Genomic DNA, 12,331 nt, shown 5'->3' on the forward strand with positions numbered 1-12,331 from the left:
TGTGTGTGTAGAAAGATTTATCGCTTGACACTAGCAAAGAGCTACATTTGCCACACAATAGTGAGCAGGCAAGCATCTGACAATAACTCCCACCCTATGCATTCTTTATTTTCTTAATTACATGAAATGCAAATGAATTATCATATGCATTAATGTAAAAGTTTAAAGATTTCTTAAAAGCTAATAACTTTCAATGCACAAATGATTCTTTCAATGAATGTATGCAATAAATGCTAAGTAAATTCTTAAAACGTTTAACAAAACAATCCCCCTTTTATGTGGAGATCTGAGAAAACCTAGATCTAGGTCTTGGTTCCAACTAGGCCCCCATCCTATTCACGATGAGGGACCAGGAACCACTTCCTAGACTAGGCCCTTGGCCAAGACTTGGAGAGAGGAGTATTTTTACCTCTTCTCAATCCACTTTTGGTGCAAATGAGCCCGACAGTTGGCATGTATGGTAGTATTACTAGCGGTAATGTATATATTACCACCGATAATATTAGTACTGCCGATAGTAGTATATAAATTACCACCGGTACCAACAAAATTCCAGGAAGGAATATTGCTACTACTAGTAGTAATAATATTACCGACAGTATTGCTAGTACTACGAATGGTAGTATAGTGTTAAACTACTGGTGGTAGTGAAACTACTGCCCCGCCAGTATATGACTACCACTAGTAGTGTTGATACTACACCGCCAGTTTAAAACCAGTCTCCAGGTCAGGACCACCTGATAGTGCAAAGGTGTGATTGTGCCCGGAATCGCATGGAATATGTCATCACAACATGTAATCACAAGAAAATTCATGTGATTATGTGAATATGCAATCCTAGGATATTACCTAGATATTACGTGCCCCACTTACTCTACTTGCTCTCTATAAAAGGAGCACTTGTTCTTCTTTACATATAGTTTGTTTTCTCTTAGGATATCAATAACTTTCATAGATGCTTCTCATGGACCTCTTTGTTGTTGGAGCATACTAGGATGCCATCAAAGTACACCAGCACAAAGAAGTAAGTCTCTCTCTCTCTAGCACATACACAACATCAAAGTACACCTGCACAAAGAAGGAGCAAAGAAGTAAGTCTCTCTCTCTCTGGCATGTACACAACAACAAGTTATGGCTCATGAAACAAAAACCCAATATTTCCCTCATACTTATTTTTGGTATATTCCACATGATATGGCAACCTTGCAACTCCTACCAACCACACTTTAAATAGAGTGCCATAGGTGCTTGAGCCAATTTTCTTGCCAACTTGTATCTCCCTCTCTGTGACATATGCAAACACACAAACATAGGAAGACATGCCAAAAAAAGAACAACTAGTGTCGCTTTGGATTCCCTAAGCCACCTATGAGAAAAACAAAAATATTATCACTGATACCGGACGGGGCCGACATGACGATCCACCAAGAAAACCACAAAACAATTAAAAAAATGATTCAACAAGAAGAGCTAGATGCATGCACATTTGAAGATTTCTTTCGCATCGTGTACTTGACTGAGGAGGAGTATGAGCTCACTTTGTGTTCAAGCATATCACAATTGAGGCTTTTATGAAAAGATATCCAAAAGACATCAACATAAACAACTTCAATGCTGGGCTTACAGATTTGTGGGGAGCCAATACAAACATCCAATTCATTTTGAATCCCCACGAGGCGGCCTCCCCACCCTATGCATTCATTATTTTTTAGTACATGAAATGCAAATGAATTATCATGCATTAATCTGAAAGTTTAAAGATTTCCTAAAAGCTAATAGCTTTCAATGCACAAATGATTCTTTCAATACATGCATGCAACAAATGCTATGAAAATTCTTTAAAAATTTGACAAAACAATCTCCCCTTTATATGGAGATCTAACGAACCTAGATCTATCATCTAGGTCATTCTTGTAACTATTATACGCATCATATTTAGGAAACGAGACCAAGAACCACTTCTTGGACTAGGCCACTCGGCCAAGACTTGGAGAGAGGAGGATTTTTACCTCTTCTCAATCCTCTTCTCAATCTACTTTTGGTGAAAATGAGCCTGATAGTTGGCATGTATGGTAGTATTACTGACGGTAATGTATATATTACCACCAGTAATGTTTGTACTGCCAGCGGTAGTATATAAATTACCACCGGTAGCAACAAAATTCTAGGCAAGAATATTGCTACTACCAACGATAATAATATTACTAACAGTATTGCGGTGGGTATTATGTTAACCTATTGGTGGTAGTGAAACTACTGCCACCAATATATGACTACTACGAGTAGTGTTGATACTACCACCGTCGGTTTATATCCGGTCTTCAGGTCAAGGCCACCTATTAGTGCAAAGGCATGATTGTGCTTGTGATTGCATGAAGTACTTCATCACAACACGTAATCACAAGAAAATTCACATGATTACGTGAATATGCAATCCTAGGATATTACATGCCCCACTTACTCTACTTGTTCTCTATAAAAGCACTGGCTCTTCTTTACATATAGTTTATTTTCTCTCAGGATATCAATTACTTTTCATAGATTCTGCTCATGGACCTCTTTGTTGTTGGAGCAAGGCTAGGATGTCATCAAAGTACACCAACACAAAGTCGTGTTGATGTTCTCAAAGTAAGTCTTGCATTAAGTAGTTGAAAGTAGCTGGAGCATTAGTTAACCAGAGGACATGATTTACATATTCACAATGGCCATGGTTCATATTGAAGGTTGTCTTTGGAATTTATAATTCCTAGAATCTAATTTGATGATATCCCAACTCTATAAATCAATCTTAAAGAAGATTTTTACCCCATCAAGTCTACCAAGTAATTCATATGTCTAAGGTATTGGATATTTGTGTTAACATATTCATAACGGCCATAATGCATAATATTGAAGGCTATCTTAGGAATGTCTAATTCCTAGAATCTAATTCGATGATATCCTAGCTCTTTAAATCAATCTTGGAGAAGATTTGTGCCCCATCAAGTCTATCAAGTAATTCATCTATCTGAGGTATTGGGTATTCGTTTTTAATTATCCTTTTGTTTATCTACCTTAGTCTATACATAGTCTATTGATACCATCTTTTGTTTTATAAATAGTCTACCGTAGTCAATACATATTCTATTAATACCATCTTTCGTTTTATAAATAGAATGGGTGCTTGCCATGGTGAAATGTTGGGCCTAATGAATACTTGCTTCAAATGTAGGTTTGATATGGGCCTTGCCCTCTCTATTGCTTCTAGGACAAACATCTTATAGTGACTCTAGGAGATTGGTTGAGTTCTTGGTATTAAATCTATGGGATTATCAATTCCCCTTTCTCAGAGATAGGTAAGTCAATTCCCTTAGGAATATCTCATCATACTAGAAAGTTTGGGTCTTGTTGTCCTTCTAAGCATTAGTTGAATTAGAAACAACTTGCTTCCCTTCTTTAGGTTCTTTTGGACTGCTTTTTATGTAACTATACCATGTGATACATTGAGGAAATTTTGTTGTTGAATTCCTTTCCCTCACATTTGTAAGTTTTTTCCTGTTTATTTTTTAACTAAAAATTTTGGGCTTTATGAACTTTATTCCAATTCATCCCTAAGATTGGCATAATATTTTCCTATTGGAAAGACTTGGAAGGTGGCTTGAAAGTTTTCAAAACCAAGATTAAATTATAGGTCCCTCGCGATCCCGATGGACACACTTGCCTGATCATTAGCCAATTCATCACTAAAGGGAAGACACCTTTCACTTTTAAGATTTATAAACTTTAGTGTTCAGAAGGAGAAGGAATGTGTACTTCTTGTATCAATTTAAAAATTCAAAGGCACCTTTCACATCATACCTTGTACTCTAATTATGAAGGATTTCAGAACATACCTTGTACCTTTATTATCAAGACTTGTTTGTGTACATTGTCTTGCTTGACCACAACATATATCCAAGCTTTTCCCTCCACTTCCCCCAAAAGGGTGATGGCCTTTGATTTTAGTGACACCTCATTTTTTCCTTTCTTAGGCTTGGTATATTGTGGTTTGATGTTTGGACATTCAAACCCACGGTGTCCTGGGTGAAAGCACCTAAAAGATAACCCTTGTCTCAAATCTTTATTTCATTCCTCATTACCTCTGGATTGTTGACAAACATATTTCTTTTATCCATCCAAGTGAGCTTTTGATTCCTATCTCTCTTCTTGGAGTGTATGTGAGGCTCTCTATCACCCTTCATTTTCTCATAGTACCTTGCACAAGCCAAATCATCACAAATGGTGTTGGGCTTATTGTCTTTCACTAGGAATTTGATTTAATGATTCAAAGCCTTTAATGAACCTAGAGGCCACTTGACTTTTGATGAGGTTGGGAGCATACTTTTGGAGGCTGGAAAACTTTGTGGAATACTCTTAGACAATCAAGCATATTTTCTTGAGCTCAAGAAAGGTGTTCATCTTTTCCACCTAATAGTCAAAGGTACTACACCTTTCCATGAGACATTATTTCAGTATTTCCTAGATTATCTCTTAGTTGGCCAATCCGTTTATTAGGAATAAATTTCTACACCACATTTTTGCTTCAGGTTTGAGCCATCATAAAGTAATTTTCTAGATGCTCTATCCAAGCTTCAATGTCTTCTCTAGATTATTATGTGCCCTTGAAGTTTTGCTCCCATGTGCCTTGGTCATTATCCGCTACCTTTTATCTTCTTTGTCATGAATCTTGCACTTCAGATCATCTACTAATATACTTCAATCTTTAGGAAGTAATGCTTTAATCATGCTATAAGTAAGACTGTACTCGAAACCATAATTCTGCCATATCTATTCAAATAGAACTTGCTCCAACTATGGTCAGACTTGTAACAATCAGATTACAGTCAAAATCGCTTCCACTAGCTTCATAATTGCTCTCCATGCTCGGAATTATTGGAATCAGACCATGATTGGAGCCATTTAGACCATCCTCAGATAGAGTTCGACAGTAGTCAGACTACATGGTTGGATTGTGGTTGGACAGTTAAAACAAAACTGAATGTGATGTTTGAAAGTCAGAATTACTTCTAGTTTGCACTTTGAATCAGCCCCAAAAAAGTTTGATCTTTGTCATTAAACAAGGCATAGGTACTCTTGTCAAATTGACTTTGTGATTATAATTTTTAATGATCTACTGGGATGATTTCAAATCACAGCTTCATCTCCTTGCTAGGATTTGTTCAAAGAATTAGTGCTTCAGTAATGGTGGCTGATTGTTATCACAAGCCATCACCTTCCTCCAAGTATGGCCAGTCTTCTTCATTGTTGGATGAGATTTGACGCTCTCTTTGTCACCATTGCCTATGTAGTCTTGAGTTCAACTGGAGCTCAGTTCCTGAGCCTTTTGTGATGGTATTGGCTAAAGATTCGGATGCCATTTGTGTTTCATGTATAGCTTGTGAGCAAAAACTACAAGTGAGACATGGACTGTGCTCAACGTCGTGCTTCGAACTCGTACACCAGCTGGAATTTTACAAACAACTAGTCACTTTTGCAGGTTTATTGGCTCAGGATCATAGAGAGCTCATGTACGTGTTGCATGGAAGAAATCCATTACTATTGATACCAATTTCTCCTACTCGTGTCACTTAAATAAACAGGCTATACCTGCCAAATCTCTCGAATGATTTCACAACATCACGTCAATAAACATTATGGAAGGAATCACTACCATCAAATTCTTAGTGCCTATCTACCCTTTAGGATTTGGCACTCCACAAATACTGGTGTTGTCTCAGCTAGCTGTCATCACGTCTATCACACCTCCTACATTCCTTTTTGATCGATACTATATCATACCTTGGAATTGAGCTTATCATCCAAACACTTAATTCCTGTCCCAACCTTTCTACTAGTAGCATGCACCCAATTTCCCTTTCTCCCAATAAAAAATCTGCCATCCACACTAAAGCTAGTGCAAGAAAGATAACCATATTGACCTCTTGTGGCTTTTGTATTACTTGTCGCCCACCACGAATGGGTCTTTCTCACTCCTGCCTGTAGCTTGGTTCCCAAAACCTTTGTGCTAATTTTTGTGATCACTGCACACTCCAGTTGCGACCTTTAAGTTGCATATAGCTATCAAGATATTCTTAACGAACCATAAACTATCAATATCGATCACTGATTCTTGTTCCATGTTGTTTTCTCTCCACCATTTTCACTTTCCGACCCATAAGCTACAAAGCTCCTTCTCTCATCTCCGCATAGAATATCGGTAACTTCTTCTTGGGTTTTTGGCTGCTCCACACTTTAAAGTTCTACTCATATAAGTCGGCCACATAAATAGTGCCACCTCATTGGTCGCCTCCTATATTGGCTGTGGTTTTCATGGGATACTTTCTTTTCTTCATTTCTTGTGTCTTTGTCATCAATCACACTAGGCACGTATTTGTTTGCACCAGCATCTTTTGTAGTAGCAGTCTTTCCATCTTGAGCAGCATCTCTTCATTCTGAAACAACACCTCCTTTTCTTTGCAACAGTCTTTAATCTTTCCAATACAACAACTCAGCATCTGTATTTCTTCTTCCAGTAGCATCATTCTTTCGTTTTTGTAGCAACATCCTTTTCAACAACTTCTTTTGGATAGTAGCAACTTGCATAAGGCCTTTCACCTTAATGCCAAGGCCTTTTGAGGAACAAACCAACTATAGGATCACCAAATATGTTGTGGGCTGAACTTGCCCAGAATAGGAATATGCATAAGCAATGCAAAGACAACATGACGGTGCAGAAACATAAGCTAGACGAATAGAAGTCGGACTATATTATGATCTCAAAATGTATCCTTCAAGGAAAAAGTAGATACAACAGAGAAAGATAGATGCAAAACATTTTTTCTCTTCCAACAACACATAGCGAGGAGCATGAAGAATTGTGTTGCCGATCAACATCCAACTTGCCAAAGGGGAGTACATGGTCTAAAATATTGGTCAGTCTGACTGCCATACATCCAGATACCATTATCCAAAAGGAGTTATAACTGCCCCTCATGGTCCTTGGCAATTGCCACTTATCTATATGACTTGTGACCTTCCAGCTTCCACATGACTTGTGAGCTTCCAGCTTCTCGCATTCATTGGCACTCATGACCCAAAATGCAAGGAGTCAGAGTATAGACCACCCTCAGGAATAAACAACAAACATTCGCATCCACTAGCACTCACGTTCATGGTCTATGATTTTCCCAAAATGCAAGGAATCGGAGTAGCGAACCACACCTACAAGTATAATGAATGCTAACTCACCCTCCCCCACTGAGCCTTACCTCTATTCAGATCCAGATCATGGTTCGCTTTCTTTTGCAACTTATTAAAGGGTTTATTGGAATATGCACCACAATCAGATAAAATGACGAGCCTCTATTACCCTTTCCACCAATATATAGCACTGGGCTATATGGGAAACTGTGAATTAAGCTACTACCACAACGATAATATGAAAAAAGCCGATGGTAATTTAGCATTACAACCAGTTTTAATAGTAGCGACGATAATAATAACCACTGATAATGTACATTTTACGATCGATTATGTAAAAAATACCGACGATAGTTTTACTTGATTTCTTGATGATTTTTTTCGGTAAGCAACGTAATCACGTTGTTTTCATGCTACTTTAAAGCGTAATTAATGAACGTTAACAACCCATCAACAAAAACATGAAAACGTGAACGTAATCCGAGGTAATATCTACAGAGGGACTCTAGATGGACTCTATGAAAATTGAATCAGTTAGTTATTGGCCTGTTCCAAGGAATGTAAAAGATATCAAAAGGTTCCTAGGCCTAGCACAATTTAGCAAAAAGCTCATTGAGGACATTGCTTAGATTGGTAATATGAAAAAAGCCGATGGTAATATAGCATTATCACTGGTTATAATACCGACGATAATAATAACCATCGGTAATGTACATAGTACAAATAAACCCAATAAAGACAATATTTTAGAATGGTGCTCTCAATCAAAGTCCCCTATGTTTTTCCATCTCTATGATAGAGAAATAAAGAAACAATATCCTTACTCCCAAGGAAAGAAGATCCTAATAACCCTAAGTGAAGGTATTACAAAGAATAGGATGAAATGGTGTTTTACAAGAGTGGGTGTGTATTTCCTAATATACCTCAACTAAAAGATACCATCTTATATGAACTACATAGTTCACCCATTGCTACTTATCCAAGATTTCAAAAAACCTATGGAGCAAGAAAGAACCACTTCTATTGGCCAAGGATGAAGAAGGAGATAAGAGATCATGTGCTTAAATGTTTACATTGCCAAAAGGAAATAAGAGATCATGTGCTTGAATGTTTACATTGCCAAAAGGTCAAAGCAGAACATGTAAAAACCCCTAGAAGTCTTAGTCATTTAGACATCGCCAACATGAAGTGGGAATGTGTCTCCATGGAATTTATTACTAGCATGGATGATTTTTTCATGTTAGTTTCATTAAGAAGTGAAAGAGAGTGAAACTTTTATATTGGCATTGAAACTTTATATTCCCTAATAAAAATAAAAATTTGAAACAATCGCCAATATTTGAAACTTTTATGAAAAATTTTTAAAAGTTCCGCGCGGATTTACATATTTTAGTTAGAAATTCAAAAGAAAATATATAAAATGTACTATGTTTTTTCAATGTAGTGAAACTAAAAAATTAGCTTGATAAACTTTTGACAAGATTTTATATTAATATAAAAGTATAGCTTCAATAAAAACATCCATGATTACTAGCTTTCCAAATCCTAAATCCAAATGTCATTCCATATTTATGGTTGTTGATAATCCAATCTTTAGCCTAGTCAAATCCAAAAACTCTGCCTTAGATATAGCCCATGTATTTGTAAGATCTCATGGCTTCCAAAGAAGATATTTCTCATAGAGATAGCAAATTTGCCTTAAAATTTTGGTAGGCCTTGTTTCATGCCATTGGTACAAAACTCACCCTAAGCTGTGCTTACAACCCTCAAAGAGATGGAAAAAATGAAATAGCGAACCAAGTTTTAGAGGACACTCTAAATGTATTGTATGGAAGAAGGGAGATTGTGAGGAGAATATATCCATTTTCTAGAGTATGCTTATAAGTAGACATCTCAAGACTCCATTGAAATGACACCCTTTAGGGCTCTCTATGGACAAGAATGTTTTCCCCCCATTGCCTAGTGTGAGGCCATAAGTAAAGTAGAAATCCCGAGGGACATGTTAGATAAAATGCAATGGGAGACCCTAAAGATTAAAGAACATATCAAGGTGGCCATTGATAAGAAAAAGAAGTGTGCAAATAAACATAGGAGTTAAAGCGTATGTAAGGAGCAGGAATGGATTTTTATAAGGCAAAACCTCGAATGTCTTCAATTAAGTTCAAGTTGAAGGGATAAAACATTGTTATTGTGGGCCTTTTTAAATAATTACTAGAATTGAAGATCAAGCCTATCGACCTTGATTAACCAACCAATGGATAACAATTGATGATGTTTTCCATGTGAGTCTATTAAAATTTATATCCCCCCCCAATAAGAGACATATGTTCCATGTGAGTCTATTATTTAAGCATATATCGCCCGTAAGAGTCCTGTGTTGAAAGGTGATGAGGTTGTGAATGGTGGTTGTACCTTTACTCTTGAACCCGAAGAAATTGTTGAAATAAAAGAAATCCCCTTAAGGAACATAGGAATATGAGAATACCTGATTAAATGGAAAAGTATCCCACTAAAGAAGCCACTTGGCTACTATGAGATTAATTAAAGAAGGAATTTCACATATTTTAAGGATGAGGATAGGGAAAGAGTCATTATGAAAATGGAAAAAGCATGGGTTATCAAGGGACTGGTTAGTTCCTTTAATGCTTTGATTTCATTACTAGAATTGTTAACCTACGTGATTCAATTGGACTAAGGTACACACTTGAATGTAAGAGGATTCTCACATTTGGAGAGGCAACTAACCATGTAAAGTGAAGATACCTTGCAAGTCATTAAATGTGGATCAGTAAAGTAGGACAAACCTTGAGGATTAGACATTCAATTAATCTTTCCAAAGGTGTGAGACATGACATGAGAGGATCTCTTTCTTCTCGTTAGAACTTTGTGAAATCTACCTCCTTCCTTGTAGCTAGATTGAGGGAAGAAGGAAGAGGAGAGAGGGGACATTTAATCCTTGAAAGTCCCAAAAGACTAAGAATCCTTGGCAATTTTAGTTTTGTGCTATTCTTATTGGATACTATGGTTCAAAAAATTTCAAAATATTAATACACTGACAACATAATTATTGTTAGTTTATTTTCCAACTAGATCGCTTGGATGCAAAATTGTAGTATGTGATTCAAGTTGCACTAAGGAAACAACTTGTCTTTGAAAATGTGGAGGTCAAAGAAGAGATGCAAAATGTCATAGTAGATGATATGGAAGCGTATACTTCTAATGATCCTCCCCTACAATGTATTTAATTTTCAAGGCCCCTCCTTGGAATAGTGCCGAAGTTTTGGCGACAACCCTCGTATATTTTAGAGGAAGTATCATGATGTTTTACACTATTTTATGAAGGCTAGTACAATGTAGTCTAGTTCAGATACCTTGTCAAAAACTTAATAGTGGCTATAAAGTCACAATATAATCAAAGCTTTGGTGATATTTTTAAAATTTGGAGCATTTTTTTCCCAAAAATCCTTGGGGGTGCCAAAATTTTACCAAATTTGCAAAGTTTTTTCCATGAAGATTACATGTAATACTGCTCCCCTACCTCATGAACTAGTGGTTATACAACCTCTACAAGATGCTCATAGTTTAAGCTCTGGGATCACTTCTTAGACCTAGATGTGGGTGATTTAGTCTTTACTCTAAGAATTAGCATAGGATGAACATGATGTGATTGATGTGTTATCATACTAACAATTCATCTAATGGTTCACATGATTTATTGCACATGTAATCTATTTCTTCTCAAGGGACTCGTGCTACTAAGGATTGCAAAGGATTTAAATCGATTGATATAAAATGGTGATGTAAATCGATTTAATCATTTCATTAAAATAAAAATTGAAAATTTTTTTGCTCAATCAAGGATTTTTTTAAAGTTTTTATTTTGTTAAAATAAAAACTTAAAGAAAAGCTGCTCAATTAAGAATTTTTTCCCTTGGTCATTAGTCAATGCTTATCAAACCATGGTTTTCTTAGTGACATGTGATAATTACTACTTGTATGTGGTATACCATGCAAAAAGAATGAGATATTAAGTGGCCTATTCTCAATAAAAAAGAATGAGAAATTAAGTGGTCTATTCTAAGTCAAAGTTAACTACTCCATTTTGTGAGTAAAGGTATTTATTTTTAATAATTTAAAGCATCTTAATTGATTTAAATTGATTTTAAACGTTTTTTTGAATAAAACATGTTAAAAAAAAATCCTTGCAAAGGAGTCACTATATGTGAACTATATATATCACGTGCATTCAAGGTCTATATTTGTTCTCAGAGGAGTCACTATATGTGAACCCTATTGATCATATGCATTCAAGCTCTATTTTTTCAATCCCTTATCTGTGAATATAAGAGTATTGAAAGTTCACTTTTTTAATAAAAATCTATAAATAAAACAAATTGTTTTTTATGATACTCCTTTGTAAATATATTTATGTTAAAACATGGTTCAAGAAATGCCCTTGTGTTGAATATTGCATGTGATAGCCACATTTTTTCTACAAGATCCCTTGAGTATTTGTTATATTATTCTCATATTTCAAAAATCCATTCATAGTTTATTTTATGGTTTAAAATTCCTTGTATGCATCTACATCTTGCATCTTGAAATAGATTGCAGTTCGATGTAGTTGGCTTGATACATTCTTATCTCCATTGATTTAGGCTTTGTTATTGTGGATATTTCATTTAGCTAAAACTTTAAGTGACACAATAATTTTATTTATTCTAGTGTTGTGAGCATCAAGCTTTCCTTCCCCCTTCATTTTTTGGTTACATTGCTTCAAATATACTTATATAAAAAAGGTTTTACACTCCATGCCCATGTCGTACACTATAAAGTGAGGTAGGATTTAAGAAAAAATTGATGTAAATTTGGAGGAAAGTTGATGGCCATCAATATAGGTGTTGATTTTTTTCGAAGAAAGCACACTATAAGTGTAAAAAATAACGGCAAATATAGATTGAAAGAATTGATATTTCACATTTAAAATTAACAACAAAAATTAAATGATGGTAGTGATGTTCTTGACGACTCGAGTTCTAGTGATGCTTTAATGAAACACCTTGGTTGCCTTTTGTGTTCTAATGCATGACTTTGCTTTTTATTTGCACACTTT

This window comes from Dipteris shenzhenensis, chromosome 18 (genome assembly GCF_047967505.1).
Source record: "Dipteris shenzhenensis isolate YYH24624 ecotype China chromosome 18, Dip_SZ_1.0, whole genome shotgun sequence".
Taxonomy (NCBI): domain Eukaryota; kingdom Viridiplantae; phylum Streptophyta; class Polypodiopsida; order Gleicheniales; family Dipteridaceae; genus Dipteris; species Dipteris shenzhenensis.